Raw genomic sequence first — 17,929 nt, 5'->3', positions numbered from 1 at the left:
TTATAATCCCTTACAGAAGGTGCACGTATCTTGGTGGAGTAGTGCGTGATCGCGGATGTTACATGTTGTACTCGGTTAACATCAATAGTGTATTAGGTATTCGTATAGTTTTGCTTTCTTATAGCGTTGTCCATATTTGAAGGCTCTTATACAGGGTGTTACCCTATAAAAGTCTACCCGTGCCGCCATGCCGTATTCGCCAATTACTCAATGCAGGTGGCACATTGTGCGATCTTTATATAAAGCTCATAAGGACATTTACTCTTGGTAAATTTCAAAGTGATTGAGTGCCGCAGCACGAAGTTATAACTCAAAATGTGCAATTCCCATAGTCAAAACAAACAAGATGGCGGCGTTGAGAAGAGCACTTGACATGCTGCTCCCCACAGGACAACGTGTCGCATATCTTGCCAGCCGGATGGAACTGCAGTTTTCATTTCGCTTTCGTGTAACTGTCGTATTTTGCTCAGAAGTAAGCAGCGTGAGGAACGAAAAATGCCGACGTCTACTCAGCAGACGACACCCAAAACGGATGTCGTCTGCTAACTGAGAGGCGCCATCTTGGCTGTTTTGACTACTTGAACCTCACGTTTTGCGCTATAACTTTGCGTTACGGTGCTCAATCACTTCCATATTTACCATGATGGAATGTCCTTATGAGTTTTATACGTAGGCAACACATTGTACCGCCTGCATTGAGTAATTGGCGAGCACGGCATGCCGGCGCGGGTGGACTTTTATAGGGTAACACCCTGTATATTTTATTACTTCTTCAACCACCTTCAGCCCGTTTCCTCCACCAACAGTTTGCCATGTACCCTGGAACATCTCCCTTCTCTCTTTTTTTTTACTTTGCATTAAACATATCCCCCCCCCCCCTCTGGAAACTGTATTTGACATTCAACGTTATCGAGCACGTGTAGGTGGTGTGGACCTTTTTCTTCCTTTTTTTTTTGTTCTTTTTAATGTAGCAGGAGTGGCTTTGTTTATTTTGTTCAGCACCTCGATGTCACATGCGCAACATCATGCGAGTCGATGCGGAAAATACGCAGGACGATGTTCTAATTGCATCTCCATCCCACTGAAAACAGTCTGCGCAGCTCGTAGCATTTGTGCGAGAAATTATTCACGCTGTCCAACTTCTGACCACGCTGACATCGTATCATCATTGCCACCAACGCCTAGTGTGATGTTCTATTAACCACCCTTCAGCGGCACAGAGGAGCTGGAGTATAGCCGGTACTATGGTATACCGGTACTATACACTTGTGAAGCCACAATCTGGCCAGTCTATCAGGGTAGTTGCAGGTGTTTTTGTTAGGATACTATTCGGCACGTGCCAAAACCACCTCGCCGCGCCGAGGTATAGAAGGACGATCGCACGTCAATTTGCAGATATCTGTAATGGAATCCAAAACGATTCCAACTTCCTGCCCTCGGTAATCAGTTGCGAAAACAGCTGGGCGTATGCGGATGACCAAGAGAAAGGAACCGAATGTGCTCCAGCAGTGATTTATCCAGACCCCCTACACCTCCTAACACCCCCCAAATGTTCAGTGAAACCCCCCTAACTTTTTCACCTGTGTACCCCCTACAGGAGGTGCCCTTGAGATTTCAGCTTTAGACACATGTCGGTAATGATATGTTAAGCTGTGATGACGTAACTATAATAGTGACCCCCCCCCCAATTTTTTCCAACACCCCTCCATGCTTGGTATTCTGGATAAAAAACTGGCTCCCAGTGCAAAACGGCATCAGCTCCTCGACCGAAGAAGCAGCTGAGGTTCAAAGAATTCTGCAACATCGACGGGCTGCTATTCTTGCTCCGTAGTCTAGGATCCCTAAGGCCTATAGTGTTGCTTCGACGGGCCACACTTTGATTCCCGAAGCACGTTCTACGACAGCCCCTTCCCTCCACTCAAGGGTGCGCTGGGCCACCTTCCAGCAGACTCGAGTGTCCCGAGTGAGCTCTTAAACTGAGCGGGCGACTGCAGTGACATCGTTGTTGAGTTTGTGGGGCACGTACTGTCAGATTGCACGGCGGAGACAGTTACGTGACTGGAACAATGAGACAAGGACCCCTTGAAACACTTGGATCTAAGGATCCCTAAGGGCATGCAGAGCGGGACGCCTGGATCCATAGCTCCGTAAACCCTTGTGCACACATTGCCCTGAGAAGTGGCGCTCCGGAACTTCAATCCAGCATCATAACTATGCCCCCGCTCACGCATCTTTCACTACAAATGATTTTCTGGTGAAACATCCCGTTGCCTCAAGCGCTCCCTGCTCCGCTGACATATAGTTCCGCACGACATCTCCTTGTTGACCGCAACTGAAGAAATCAATTAAAGGTCGCCCATTCGGTGATGTCCAAGAGGTTCAAGGCAACACAGCGAAGCACATGAGGGCCGTTAGGAAACACGACTAGCAGAGGCGCTCTCGTCGCTGGCAGGAAGACGGAAATAGCCATGCATAATCCTAATTACGAGATGGGACCTTCTAGACTTTAACAGAGCACATTCACTCGCGAAAGAAAAAAAAATCATCAAGTTAAATAAGCAGTCTTCGTAGCAACCGGCAAAGACTAACCAGGTCCCAAAACTGGCATTGCGCTTTTGGGTGTTCCCAGTAACAGAGAGCTCAGCAAGAAAAGCCGTGCTCTGATAACTGTTGGAATGGGTTCGTTTCAGTTTGTGTCGAGACTGCCTCGTATCGTAGATTAGCAGCTCCTGCAAGAATATAGGTAGGATGGCTCTCTGAGCGCAAATCCACTGTCCTTTCACTTAGCAGTGCCCGAAGCATCCGTGCAATGCCGGTGCATGAACTCCGTGCCCAGAGGCACCTCGACATCGGAATCGCTGAACGGGGCATCGTATTTGGTGAATCTATACTTGACATGAGGGCATTTTGAGTTTATTGCAGCCACTTCCCAGTACTGGGATTGTCTAGAAGTTCACCGCACAACAGTAATGTCAAGTTCCCAGTTGGTGACGCCCGACGCGACCTCACGGCGCCAATGGAGACGTCAGCAGGGCCCGTTTTTCGTGTTCTCGCTATTTCTTTCTTTCTTTTTTTTTTTTGTTTTTTTTCACACGTATTTCGTGTTCTGTGGATCCTTCATGTAGTGACCGCGCAATTCCCTTCACTTCGATGCTTCTGCAGCTCATCACGCTTAACTTTTAATTATCTAAATGGCGTCAGGGAATCAACGTGCGAAAAAAATTGCAGAACAGCAGACGAAGAACGAGAAGGCGTGGTTTGGACATGTCACCTGATCTCATTAGCCAAGAGGACATCGGTCTCACAAGCGAACGACCCGGGTTCGAATCCGTGCGCCGGCTGTGCTGTCTGGGTGATTTCGCTGCGTTTTCGCCACAGTTCCCTGTGAAGTCGGCCCAGGACGCACGCCCCCCCCCCCTCGCGGTAGTCGTGACGTTGCCCGCCTGAGTATGGCCGACTATACGGCGAGCAGTTTCACCAACCACCGTCTCTCGCGGACGCCGCAAAACGCCATGGAGAAAGCATGTCGAACTTTTCGGCTTGGTGTCTCTCCTCCGCCGGATGTGCGCGTCTACTTCCACCGCCTGCAAGCGACATCGCGTCATCAAGAGGGAACTGAGCATGGGCATAAGCGTTTTCTAAGGCAGTTTCTCCTCCTCCTCCTTCCTCACGCATGCGGTGGCCGTGATCCACGAAGGGAGATTGTGGCCAGGGGCGCGTTGCTGGCGTGCTCAGGGCTTTTTGTGAGTAACGTCGTTTCACTGTCACCGTTTTGCTCCGAATGTGGGATTTAATTCAGCTGCAAAGGATAAACGACGAAAAAAATCAGAATTCCCTGAAAATAATAAACATCGGGAAACACCCCCCGAATATGCAAAAAAAAAGAAAGGACTCCGAAAACCCGGAACCCTAGTTATGTCGTCTCGTCTGTAGCTCTCTATCTCTCTTCTTCTTCTTCTTTGAAGTCTCGACAATTCCATTTGTTTGCCATTTAGCCCGGTCTTGTCTAGATCTTCGCGAGGCTTGCTGTTCAGGCTGTCTTCTTTTCTTTTTCTTTTTTTTTCTCTTCATTTTTGGCCATTTCCTATTTTCCCAAACTACAAGCGCCGGACTACCCGGACGTGTCCCCGTCTGCGCTAACAATTCCCATGTTTTCTTTCTTCATTTCAACTAAACCGCCTAAACTAGGGGTTGACGCTGGGCAATTAGTTTTAGAGGTCACGTTCGTGAATCACTGAACGGTCGGATGCCAGTGTTACCAGATTTAGCGCCTTTCGGACCAGCTCCGGTGGCGCAGCGGTAACGCGTGCGCTTGGAGACTGGGAGGTCCGCGGTTCGAATCCGCGGGCCGGCTGTGCCGTCTGGGGTTTTTCCTGGGTTTCCCTCAGATGTGTGATAGGCGTATGCCGGCACAGTTCCCCTGAAGTCGGCCCATGGACGCAGCTATCCTCCCCCGAGCGGATTCCGCTCGGTCTTCCACTTCACCCTTTCCTCTCCTCCTCTCCACCACCTTTCCCTTCCCGAGAAACATGCCGCCTAATCAGGCAGGCAGACCTCTCGGGTTCCTCCCAACGGCACTCCTCCTCCTCCTCCTCCAGCGCCTTTCGTAGCATTACAGAAACAAAACATTTCGGTCTGGCGCGAAGCATTATAGCCACTATAGAAGCCATCCCATACACTTTTAGGAGTTCAACCAACCAATGCGTTAACAAACAGACCACTATATAGTATACCTGAGGCGCTTCAACGTGTCTCGAATGTCCATGTGCAACTTCGAATAACATATTATTCGAACAGACATAATTCGATGGATTTTTTTTAAATTTCGTGTTAGCGCCGCGAAGCAACCGTTGCCACGAGCGGCGTACAGACGTGGACAGATGGAGAGAGGACAGCAGGAAAGAGTGGGGGGACAGGGGAGGTTAGTATGCGTCCTGGACCGACTTCAAGGGGAACTGTGCCGACATTCGTCTGGAAGGACTTCACCACATAACACGCTGAAGGTCGACCACTGTGCAGAATGATACATTTATCACTCCTGATTTGTGGAAAGCGCGGGGCGTGCGTCGTTTTGTGACAATTCTTCGCACATCACAGTTCCCTTAGAAGTCGGACCAAGACGCACATTCCCCCCGTAGCGCTATAGTCGTGACGTTGCCCACCTCTGTGAGGCCGACAACAGCGAGCTTTTTCAGCACTACCACCAACACCACCACCCTTGTGACAATTAACGTAACTGCAAAAGTGTCACAAAATGTCGTTTTCAACAAATCTTGAGAGAGTACGATGGCATTTTTGATTAGGGTTGGCTAGCTGCGTGCGATGCGGTGAAGTTCTGTTGCGATTAGAAAGGCGTTCAGTTTAATAATTGAAGGTTGACCTTCCATGTGGTCACATTACTTGCTTTTAGCACCCTCTTGCATCTAACAGGTTACCTTGACAATTACGCCAACCAGAAACACCCGTACTATAAGCTTGGCAACTCATCTATAGAGACAATTCTAATGTTAGGACTAGATTTATTCGTGTGAGTCAGCTAACTGCGGTAAAAGCCATAATTCCGCACGGGGAAATCATTTCAAAAGTACACGATGCGATTTGCCATTAGCATATGTATGATCGATCACACCGATAGAAAAAGAAAAAAATACGATCACACACAGACAAAAAAAAGGCATCCACACATTAAAATCAAGCCCATCATGCGCACGATACACATTAACATTATATGTATCAACGTCTAATCAAACTCAAGAAGCCCCGGAATATTCCTCCCGTTGTTCGAACTCGTTCTGCATGCACATAGTATAACCGCGGGGCACGAAATATTCCAATCTGGGCAAATTATGCACCGCGTATAGGATATCGTCCATTACTTTTAAATCAACAGCGCGGAAAAATACAAAATCGACCCGGGGTGGAAGACGTGGGTCGAACATCACCCGACAAAAGGGCCACGCCCGGTTCCAACACATGCAAATGCGGTCAGACAGGGAGGAAAATGAAAACACGAAGGCCGCGTTTTTCTACGAAAAGGAAAATTGGTTGCGCAATTATAGACTCACGCCCGGTGTACGTGGTGGTGTATCTGACGTTCGGGAATATTAGAGGAGTGCATGAGACGAAAGGAAAATGAGCGTATAGTGTGGCCGGTGTGACTTGGAGCAACTCAAGCAACTCGGATTGGATTGGATTGGATTGGATTGGAAGAAGCTACGTTCCCAAACAAGCGATTTTGAGGCGCGAGAGCTTGGAAATGTCACGCTTCTCAATGTCACACTCTTTAAATTATTATTTTTTTAGTTATTCAGTTATTTTACAATCTTTAGTTATTTCGCGTGCTTCGGGATATTTGACGCAAACAATTGTGCGTAAATAAATTCATTCCACAATCCGCTACGGGACACAATGTCGCAGCAAATAATCACAGGTGCAAATAATCCGACGTTTTGCGAGTGCATAACCGGTGACAAAAAAAATAGGAAATTTGGATGAACTTATGAAAAACGTAAGCAGTGCCTAGATGAAGACGCGCGTGGTGTGCGGGCCTACGAGGGCCAGCGCAGAACACGGAAATCAGTGTACCAATTTGTGCGCTCGGTATATAGATGCAGTGAACAAAGAGAAGTCTTCTTCCATAAACACTTTTGAACCTGTCTCTTATTGTGCACAAAGTTTAAAATACCGAGAATGGCATTATATATAGGAGTGTATTGTGTGCACAGGCACTTTTGCGGTACCGAGCGATATTTACGCGTCTTCACAGTCCATGTTGACTATAGAAGTATTTTCCTTCGTGACGAAGATGCGAGGTATCGTATACGAGACAAAATCTAACTAGACGCTGGGGGGGGGGGGGGGATATGTTTATTAGAGATAAAGAATGGGGGAAAGGTCAGACAGACAAAGGCCGACTTGCTATTCCCAAAAGAGAAAAGAAAGAACAAAAAAGAGAAAAGAGAAGCAGAAAAGGAAAAGAGAAAGTGGCAGGGGACGATGGGGTGGCTGATGGGGTGGCTCAAGGCTCACACCGCGCGGTTCGCTCAACGTGCGAAGGAACAGTATTGTGAGCTTGCCACGCGCATTGCTTCAGTTACGCAAGCTATTCTGCAGAATGTCCCATTGACACGTGGAACGGGCGATGCCGATGAAACATGTTTTCATTGTTATGAGCGTGCGTTTCGTCCTTGTATAACATTTAACGTTACACATAGAAGACGACAGCTGACAGTAACATAATTCATCCTGCGATGAGATATTTTTGCACTTTAGCGCTATTTTTAATATGAAAAGAACAGATTTCCATCTGTTCTTCTCTCTGTTTGCTCTGTTTGGTATTTCTCGTTTAAAATGATTTGGGGAGAGTGTTTAGGTTAGTGAGGTTACAACGTTATTTTCTCAAAAATTTCGAAGTGGTTTCACAACCCCTTTATGGTATAGCTATAAAAAGTCCCAAAACTGCGGACGCATCCAGTTTTAAACACTATGAACACATAACAATATCGACGTTTGGCTATATGAGAACATGTCATGTGGTGAAGATGAGCGTTTGCTTCGCTTCTAATTCCGTAATGCGGCAAAAACTTTCGCAAGTTGGTTGCCACGTTATATAGGCGATCGGAAATATACATATTAATTACCTTACAAGACGGCATGTACGTATCTTGAATTTCGTTACTATAGGTATTTGTGCGTTTAAAATACTTTTTATTTATTTTCTGGTCAATACTCTAATTACTTTTCGTTCGTATGTTTGTCTTCGTAGGAAATTAGGGAAACGGATAGCAGCTTACTGACCAGGACGAACCCCCTTATTTTTTTTAAGAAACAAAAGAAAGGTGACTAATTTGCAGAAATGCGAATTCCAGAACGAACCCATAATATCTATGCCTAGATAAAAACAAACAAAAAACGAATTACTTTCCTGGCCAATACGCACTCAATTGCCTTGTACTTTTCAAAGTATGTACTATAGTCCCACTCTCATTGTTTTCTTTTCCCAGTATTTGTATACTGTATCCTAAGCGCGTTCGCCCATCAGCATTTAGAATCGTATTTTACACACACTTTTATTATACACTCTAAAAACTGAACTTCACCGCATCGCACGCTCTGCGCCAACCATTGCCACGAATGATAGGTTTAGCGCTTCTGATTCGAAGAGAGAGGGGGCGTACGCCTTTTTGTGTCAATTTGAATACATGATGACTGACACAAAAAGGCGTACGCCCCCTTCTCTCCTCGAATCAGAAGTGATAACACTATCATTCGTTGGCGCAGAGCGTGCTATGCGGTGAAGTCAGGGGCGGTTCCAGCGAAGTACTTCGGGGGGGGGGGGGGGGGGGGGGCGACGTCAGCGGGCGTTTAGCCAGTCGCTATCCATTTGGGTGCGAGAAGGGGGGGGGGGGGGGCTTGGGACCGCCACTGGGTGAAATTCAGTTTTCTGAGTATATGTTCTACATGTCTTCCAACAAGTAACCAAGGTGAAGTATGAAATAAGAAATAACGCACGTGCGAAATAGGTTGCCTTACAATTATAAATAATACGAGCTCACAGAATATATGAGATGCTCTGCTATCTGGACGTTACGCACACTCTACACGCGCACGCACATAAAGGTTCCCAGCACGCTTTCTGTACACAAGGTATAGGTGCAGCGTTCAAGAAAAAAGAAAAAAAGATAACACGCAACCGCGTAGACCGCATGCAGGTTGAATAGCGCGAGCGTTTTCCACGGTCTGCTGATCCCCGCGGGCGACTTCCTTTTTGATTAGCGTACCTGCAGCCTAATCGGACGTCTATTCTCTCTTCTGCAGCCATTCTTTTCCCGTAGTAGTACTTAATTTCTCGTCTGCTGCGTGCGACAACAGCGGAGGGGGAGAGGAGGAAAAGTTTCCGCCGTTTCTCCCGTTTTCATTCAAGATTTGCAGCCGAACATGACGGGGATTTCCTTTGCGGCCGGATGGAGATCATGCGAAGTGCGCAAGCGCAAACCGAGGTGACCAATCAGCGGTTGGACGGGTGAGGTCGAAATGGGGCAGCGCCGAATACTAATCGATAGTGAACTACTATACGAAGTTCTACTAGTCGCCTTCAATTTGAAATTTCTTTTAAATTCTTTGTGGACGGCCGTCATATATAGTTCATGACGAAATTTTGCCTCAGGTACTGATAGTTGCCAAATACACTCTTTAAACAAAACTATGCCACATAACAAGCTGAAGGCCAACTATTGCGCAGAATGGTACCGTTTGATCACTCCTGATTTGTGGAAAGCGCGAGACGTATGCCTTTTAATGACAGATTAACGTAACTGCATAAGTGTCACAAAAGGGCGCACACCCCCCGGGAGAGAACGACGTCATTCGGGAAAACGATTGATTGGGAGCGAGACGTTCATATTTATCATTATTTTACTTTTTAGACGTATACTCGAAATACTTCTTATACTGCGTCGTCACAACATAATCTAATACTGTCTGAAGTAAAAAGCAAACAAACGGCTGTACCGCGTGAAAACGCTGACTTGAGTGATGACTCAAGAGGTATAGCGTTGAAGTCGGACTACATATTGTAGCACTTTTATACTGTGCTCCGTATATACAGTCAAAGTCTTTTATAGCGAACACCTTTTTAACGAAAACACCACTACAGCAAATTTTTTTTGCGGTCACCCGCTGAAGCCCTATAGGTCCAATAATGGACATCCTTTTTAACGAAAATACCTTTACTGCGAATTTTTTTGGCTGTCCCCTGAACTTCGTTGTAGAGGAGTTTGACTGTATACAGTTCCCTGCAATAGAGCGTATATTGCACGTTGCCTAAAGAAAGTGTCGAAACCTGTACTTAAAAAGCCAGTTCTAGTGGACGGAACATCTGTGACATGGTACATGCATCGTACCCCTATATGAGCGCAGCATGACACCGGCATAACATTTGCGACACCTGGCGGGGTGTAATGATCGGCCGGTCCCACGACAGCGCCGACCGGAAGGCGCCAAAGACAATGACGCCTATACTAACCGGAAGTTCCCCTTCACTGATTTGCAACAGACGATAACAATAACCGTTACCTAACTATGCAAATAAGACCAAAGTGTCGAGCAATATAACATCACGAGAACGGGCTGGGAAACGTGTAATGCTGCAGGTCACTTCCGGAGAGGATTTTTCTTTTCCAGAGACCATTAACTAAGGCAATTAATATTTAATAAAAAGTACGCGCCATGTTTCATTTGTGTAGGCTGCCTCCCTAACACGAGGAGAAGCTAAGGCCTTTTTCAAAGAAGTAACTTTTACAGGAAGATCGGTGTGTACCGACAACCCTATTATTCGCGGCAAGGGTTGGAGCAGAGCGTGCTATGCGGTGAAGCCCTGTGTTTAGAGCGGTCAGCACCGTGCATTCCCAATGTCTTAATGTAGTTACGTCTACCTTGTAGTATTTACCCGGGTAATAAACAACATCCTGATCAGCACCGTGCAATTAGAAAGGTTTCTGGAAATTTAATATAAAAACTGCAAGAAAGTTGATTGTTGTATAGGCCGGCCGTGAGTTGATACTACATTTTCGGCAGAACTCGAAGCTTTGTTTGTTTGTTTTTATTCTTCACTACTTTCATAATGTATACTGATGATCCTCTAGCTGAAAGTAGTCGACGTTCACTGGTCACCCTCAGTCGATACCCTTTTCTCCTTCACCAATTTTTCAACGTAGGTATTGGTCGCACACGTATTCCCGACCGATCTAATTTCTACATCTAATTTTCTACTCTAATAAAATCCGAAAACCTTCGAAATACACGTACCTTTTCTTTTTCCGAGCAGATGCATAACCAACCGCATACAACCACAACCATTCGAAGCTCGGGAGAGCCAAAAACCCTTCGCGGAGGGCAGAACCCGCGTCCCCTTCGATGAACGAATCCGAGCCTCCGAGTTCCGACCACGGCTCGATTTTCTTTTTGGACAAATGATCGGCTCCACGTCGGCGAGCACCCAACACGACATGCAGACGACATTGAAAGAACGAGCCAATCAGATCGCGCCGGGGTCTCCCTTCCTCCCCCACCATTGGGTGTGGCCAGAACGACGACGCCGTCGCCATGGCAACCGTTGGCGAATACAAACAGAGCGCCCCAACTATACGTATGCGCGCCGTGGTGACTTGGCGTTTCTGTTTCCTTTTTACGTAACGTTTGTGACGTGAAGGGTTGTAGTACTTTCAACGTGGTTGGCTATAGTAGTGTGCGACGTAAGAACGACACGTCAGGTGCTGATGCCGACGGCTGTCGTTTACTGTGTCGCATTTATAATTAAGGCTCGCTGGCGTTGTCGATATGCGAAAGTTGTTGCGCGCTTTATTCGGACATGTTTTTAATAAAACAAAATGTTATTATTTTACGGATTGTTGTGAGAACATTTTGGGAGTTTGAATCACGTGTCCTGCGTTAATGAGACAAGCCATAAGCTTTGCTAGTAAGCAAAATACAAAACTTCGCCCCCACAGCACACGCGCCTCTATAGCCAACCACCATTCCGAATGCCGTGGTTGCTTCCCCCGACTTTTTCTTGAAAATGGAAGGCATGCGACCTTTTGTGACGCTATGTAACAAGGCGTGATTATCATGTGCGGCGATTGGCCTTGGGAACCTCGAGTGCTGAGGTTTTCCCTGGGCTTTTCTGCAGGCTTTGCAGACGAATGCCGGCAGAGTTCCTCAGGAAGTCGACAGACTGTACTTCGTGACCTCTCAGTACTCGTTCCATTGTAGTTCACGTGTGAAATAGTGACCGTTCTAGTTGGAGATGCTCCATTGCTTCTTAATTATTATATGACCATAGAAATAGAGAAAGACCAAAGGGCACGCTTTCGTTTCTACGATGTGATAATGATATCATCCTGTTCCTTTTATTTTTATTTTTATTTTTTTTTTTGGGGGGGGGGGTCGAAACAGGATTCGCGTTGTTGCCCACACGCGTATGGGCATAATGGTTGGGCTTCCCAACATAACACCCTCTTCTCCAACCACTGCGCTGAATGATGCTGATAACCCTTCTGATTAGAGGGGAACGCGGGACATACACTCTTAGAAATGATGATGGTGGTGGTGGTGGTGGTGGTGGTGGTGATGGCGATAGGGCTCTTAGAAATGAACTTCACCACATATAGCACGCTCCTAGCCAACCACCATCTCTAATGACATCGTCTGCCCTGATTTGTTGAAATCGGGAGGCGTACGCCTTTTTTGTGACACTTATGCATAATTGTCACAAAAAATGCCTATGGTTCCCATTTTCAACAAATCAGGGCAGATAACGACATCATTGCAGTGAAGTTCATCTCTAAGAGCGTAGGCCTTTCTGTGACAATTTACATGGCCGTATAAGTGTCTCAAAAAGGCGTATGCATCCAGTTTTCAACGAATCCGTAAAGAGAACGGCACTATTCTGAATAACGACTGGTTCTCAGCATGTTGTGCGGTGATGCTCTGTTTTTAAAGTGCAAAGATAAACAAACGCTGTCGCTTGTTCCCATACGATGCTCAGAAACACCGTGCAAAATATTTCAATTACATTCACAGCCATTTATAAGTGAATTTTGTAGCCATCGCTTTCGTTGCTGCGACGTCACTGTCGGCAATTTTCGGTTTCCGTTCTGACACGCAATCGTCCCACCGAACTTGAGACAAAACTTGATTTCCTTTATACACTCTTAGAAATGAACTTCACCGCATAGCACGCTCCTAACCAACCATCAGCGCGAATGATATCGTTGTCTGCCCTGATTTGTTGAAAACGGGAGGCGTACGCCTTTTTTGTGACAATTATGAACAGCATAAGTGTCACAAAAAAAGGCGTACGCTTCCCGTTTTTAACAAATCGGGGCAGATAACGATATCAATCGCGCTGATGGTTGGTTAGGAGCGTGCTATGCGGTGAAGTTCATTTCTAAGAGTGTAAGATATCTCAAAACAGCCCTCAATCGCACTTACCCCGGTACACACTTGTGATGTTCGCCAGGGTGCGGTAGGCACTTCACTGCATAGTATACGCTCCAAGCCAACCATAATCCCGAAAGACATCGTTATGTCCTCTGATTTGTTCAAAACGGGAGGTTACGCCTTTTTGGGACACTCATGTGCACTCTAAAAACATAACTTCACCGCACAGCACGCTCCTAGCCAACCATTGTACAGAATCATACCTTTATTACTGTTGATTTTGTGAAAACGGGAGGCGTATGACTTTTCGGGACATTTATGCAGTTACGTTAAGTGACCCGTAAAGGCGTATGCCCCGCGCTCTCCACAAATCAAAAGTGGTAAAGGTATATCATTCTATGCAACGGTTGTCCTTCAGCATGCAATGCGATGAAGCTCTGTTTTTAGAGTGTGCGTATATGATAATTGTCACAAAAAGGCGTACGCACCGCGCTTTTCACAAGTCGCGAGTGATAACGGTATCATTCTGTGCAATATACGCGATTAGTTTTCCTCGTTTATGTAAAAAAATAAGGCGCTCTGCTGCGTGAAATTTCGCATTTGGTATTTGCACGTACGAATGAAACTGGACAATACATAAATTGTAGTTCGTACATCACAGATGACGCGTCGGACGAATCTTGTTCCTTATGTATTGCTTTCAAGGTAACGGCAGTTTTCATCCCGCGAGGAGAAATCTTTGCATTTTAGTGCCCTTTAAGTACAGCTTCGAAGTAACTTGCCCATCGTTGGAGAGGACTAAAGATAAGAACTTGATTTGGTCGATGCTGGATCGATAGGATTATTTGTGGCCAAGCGAAATACTAATTTAGTTCGCTATCGACCAGTATATCTTTCTTTACTGGTTCGATAAAATTATCGTGCACGTTGTTTTAGAAACGTCGACGTTAAAGGGGGTTTTAAAGCGTATGTTTAGGTTATTGCCATACAGAAAGGAAAGGGCGGAGGTGGTTTTTCTTTTCTTTTTTTTTTTCTAATATTTTGCGAAAATATCATATCTCATATCTCTTTACGCTAGATCGTGTCATTTCAAGAAAACGCATTACCGCGGGAACTACACTCTTAAAAATGAACTTCACCACATAGCACTCTCCTAGCCAACCATCATCCCGAATGACAACGTTCTCGCCCCTGATTTGTTGAAAACGGGAGGAGGAGCCTATTTTGTGCCGTGCATAATGGACACACAAAATAGGCTCCTCCTCCCGTTTTCAGCAAATCAGGGACGAGAACGTTGTCATTCGGGATGATGATTGACTAGGAGCGTGCTATGTGGTGAAGTTCATTTCTAAGAGTGTAGGCGGGATAATCGTAGAAATATTATGTAGAAAAGCATTTATCCTCAGCTAGCTGCTGTCAATATCGTATCAGGTACAGTATATGACGTGGTCATCTAAATGCCGCACCCTATAACTTGATGTTGGTATTGGTTCAAATGAGTTAACATGAACTGATGAGCCTGTGCGCTGGCACCTCACATATAACATAGATATTTGATCTTTTCAAAAAATTAAGAACAGAAAATACGGTGCCATATTGAAACGCTCATGTAGGTATATCTCATAATAACGTGCTTGTGGAAGCAGTTGTATATGCACCTGGATGTGGACAAACACTTATGATCCAGAATGCAAAAAACTGTTAAAACAGAACTTCACCACATAACACCGTCGTGAGACACGGAAGTCATTCCGAATTACATATACCCTAACTGGTTGAAAACAGGAGGTGTACGCCTTTTTTGGACACATTAATGCAAAATGTCCAGAATGAAGGGTAAGTCTGCCATTTTCAGAAAACGATGTGTAGTTTTTTGTAGGTCCTCTGCAGTGTCTCTTCATTGCTAAGAGACCATTAAGAAGTTGCAGCTTCAAAATATAAAACCCCATTAAAGGGCCACTAAAGTGCAAAAATTTCTCTTAGCGGAAAGAAAGATGTCGTTATCTTGACACCAACACAGAGGGAACGGGATTCATCGGTTGCGTCGTTCGTTATTTCTGAGCGAAAGAAACCGCAATTTCCGTTTTCCCTCTCCCTCTGCTTCTCAAGAAGGCCGAGAATGCGGAGCGGTCTCTCATTGGTTACCTCAAACGATTTGTCCAATCATCGCGGGAGATCGTTCGAGGAGACCAATCGAAGAAACTTGACAAGCGTGTTGATCTGGACGCGTTGTCCTGTGTCCAGCGCCGTGTCCTGTGCTTCTCTCTTGTCCGCGTTTTTCGCGCTGTATTCCCATGGAGCAATGGGAGGCCTCTCTGCATTGTCGCCTGGAGAACGAAAGGGAGAGGGAAAGCGTAACATTGCAGTTCCTTTCCATCACAAACCCCCATAGAAGCAACCGATGAATCCCGTTCTTTCTATATTACTGTAAAGGTAACAGAATCTTTCATTGCGCTAGGAGAAAATTTTTCCACTTTAGAGCCCCTTCCTCATCCTGAAATTCTCAGAAGTTTGCAACCTTATCCCTCCACAATTTCAGACTCATTTAAAGTATCACCATACTTTTAAAATAATCAATCAATCAATCAATCAATCAAGCCATTTTAGTTTTTGTTGAACTCAGATTTCATCAAAGAAGCGGTACAGTTCACATAAACGACGAACCACTTCCCAGAACACCATCACGTGACCCTGGCGACTGGCGGTCATATAGTGAGCAGACGACGACGACGACGATGATGAGGCAACGGATCGATCTCCAGATGCGAAGGTGCGGTCACGACCGTCCTAGGTGGCGCTGTTCATCCCGGCTGTCGGTGATGGCATCACTTATGCATGAACCAGGCCAACCCTCCTGGCAGCCATGAATCAATGGCTCGCTCACAGCTGCCCTTCCCTTTTACCCTTCCATCTATTTTCTTCCTGCTTTCTTTTCCCGACCGCGAATAAAAGTATCCAGAATGACGATACCTCTTCTCACAACGAAGCCCCCTTGTCGTCTTTTCGTGAACTTTCCTTCTGCAGGCTGCTTTGCGCTGTATAATGTAGATCTCGGTTCGTTCAGTCACGCAGTCAGCGTTGCCGTTAAAGTGGAAGTAACGACTCGAATTTGCTGTACGAGAGTAGGAAAGATACGGTGCCGGAAGCGCTTTGTCAACCAGCAACCGTCCCCGTGTGATACTGTAACGATAGTAGAGTATATATACTGCACTCTCGAAACAGAGTGTGTAAAACTAAGCGTGTAACTCTGCCAGCTCGCGAAGTATATGTCGAAGAAGACGCGCCACTTACACAGCCCGGCGACTGAACAAGGCGGAACACGTTCAATACGAGTCATTACGTCAAAGCGATACGTGGTTCCCAGCTTTTCCGCGGTCCGATTCCTGTAACCTACCTCGTCCCGTCCTATTCACCCGTTCTATAGTACGTGCCCTTTTTATATAGCTTCCAGGCAGACCAATTGCGAGAATGACTGCCCTCCTATATGGTACTTATATACGGGAATAAAGTATAGGAAAAGAGAGATACAAAAAGAGAAAAAGAAAGAAACACGACGATACCTGGGATCCCTCGAGCGCGTTAGGGCTAATTGCCGCAGATCAATCACTCGAACTTCCGAGCCGTCTGCTCCACGCATACCGATGCGTGAGCGTGGCCAAGCTTAGCCAAGCCAGGTCGGTCACGCTCTTTCATGCGAGAGAAGGACGACAGTAACATCACTGGTGATGTGAACGAATGCGGGTGAAAAGTGCTATCGAAGGGTTTGGGACATCGAATCGGTGCAGGATATGTACAGGATACATTGTATATACAGGGTGTTTCAAGAAACGTGTCATTCGGACTTTATAAAAAAAACGGGTCGACGGAAAAATACGGGGTAAAGGGCACTTGTGTGGCAACTGAATTTGCCAGCTTGCAAAAATATCTTCATTTGATTTCAATTAAAATAAATTGAATTACTTTAATTGAACTCCAAAATTTCCCAAGTCAACCTAACGTTTTTTTAACAGAATTTGAGAGCCCGTAGCGAACTTAGTCAGATCCACCAAGAAATCCACTCGATATTGCAAATGGAACTGCCCAAAAAAAGTCCCGAAGTTGAGGCTTCAGAGTTTCGGGTATTCAACAGCGCACCAAATCAGTCGGAAAAATGCGCGGAGGGCAGGACATGCTCCTGACCCCATGAAGCTAGAACAGTTTATCGCCGGACCGGCGTGCAGCACAAGACGCGCATATAACAAGGCAGGTGACATTCCACCATACGTTGATAAGCGGCAAACAAAAATGATTCCGCCTCTTTTTTCCCGCCCTGTTTTTTTTTCGACCTTCTATCTTTCATGGGGGCAGGAGCAAGTCCTCCTCTCCACGAATCTTTGCGTCTGATTTGGTGCGCCGTTGAATACCCGAAACTTTGAAGCCTCAATTTCGGGACTTTTTTTGGGCAGTTCCATTTGCAATGTCGAGCGGATTTCTTGGTGGGTCTGACTAAGTTTGCTACGGGCTCTCTAATTCTGTAAAAAAAAAACGTTAGGTTGACTTGGGAAATTTTGGAATTCAATTAAAGAAATTCAATTAATTTTAATTAAAATCAAATGAAAATATTTTTGCAAGATGGCAAATTCAGTTGCCACACAAATGCTGTTTACCCCGTATTTTTCCGTCGCCCCTTTTTTTTATAAAGTCCGAATGACACGTTTTTTGAAACACCCTGTATATTGTGTTTCACACTTAATCACAATGTGCGAATATTATACTGAAATAAAAATATCGTCACTTTTCCAATAATTCGTTGCGAGAACAACGATCGACAATGCACATTATGTGGTGAAACTCTGTGGAGCCCCCGTAGGTACTGTAAACGCATTTTTATTTGCGATGTATTAATTTTCGCGAATCGCGCATTCAGTCATTTGCGAATTTATTGGCGAGTATTTAATTTCGCCATTCCAGGGGCCAGGGCTGATTCCTTTCGCGGGATAAACGTCAAGCT

The 17,929-nt window shown here is 45.7% G+C and overlaps 1 long non-coding RNA gene across 1 annotated transcript; it reads right to left on the bottom strand.

The window, feature by feature from the left end:
• Nucleotides 1-15,524: 15,524 nt before the first annotated feature.
• Nucleotides 15,525-16,559, bottom strand: LOC135397692 (uncharacterized). Its single transcript, XR_010423697.1, has 2 exons — nt 16,500-16,559; nt 15,525-16,119 (listed from the first exon to the last, which is right to left on the bottom strand). It is a non-coding gene; the product is annotated as an uncharacterized LOC135397692 (long non-coding RNA).
• Nucleotides 16,560-17,929: the final 1,370 nt, after the last annotated feature.

The sequence above is a fragment of the Ornithodoros turicata genome, chromosome 6 (genome assembly GCF_037126465.1).
Source record: "Ornithodoros turicata isolate Travis chromosome 6, ASM3712646v1, whole genome shotgun sequence".
NCBI classification, from domain to species: Eukaryota; Metazoa; Arthropoda; class Arachnida; order Ixodida; family Argasidae; genus Ornithodoros; species Ornithodoros turicata.
This window is presented reverse-complemented; position numbering and strand designations above follow the sequence as displayed.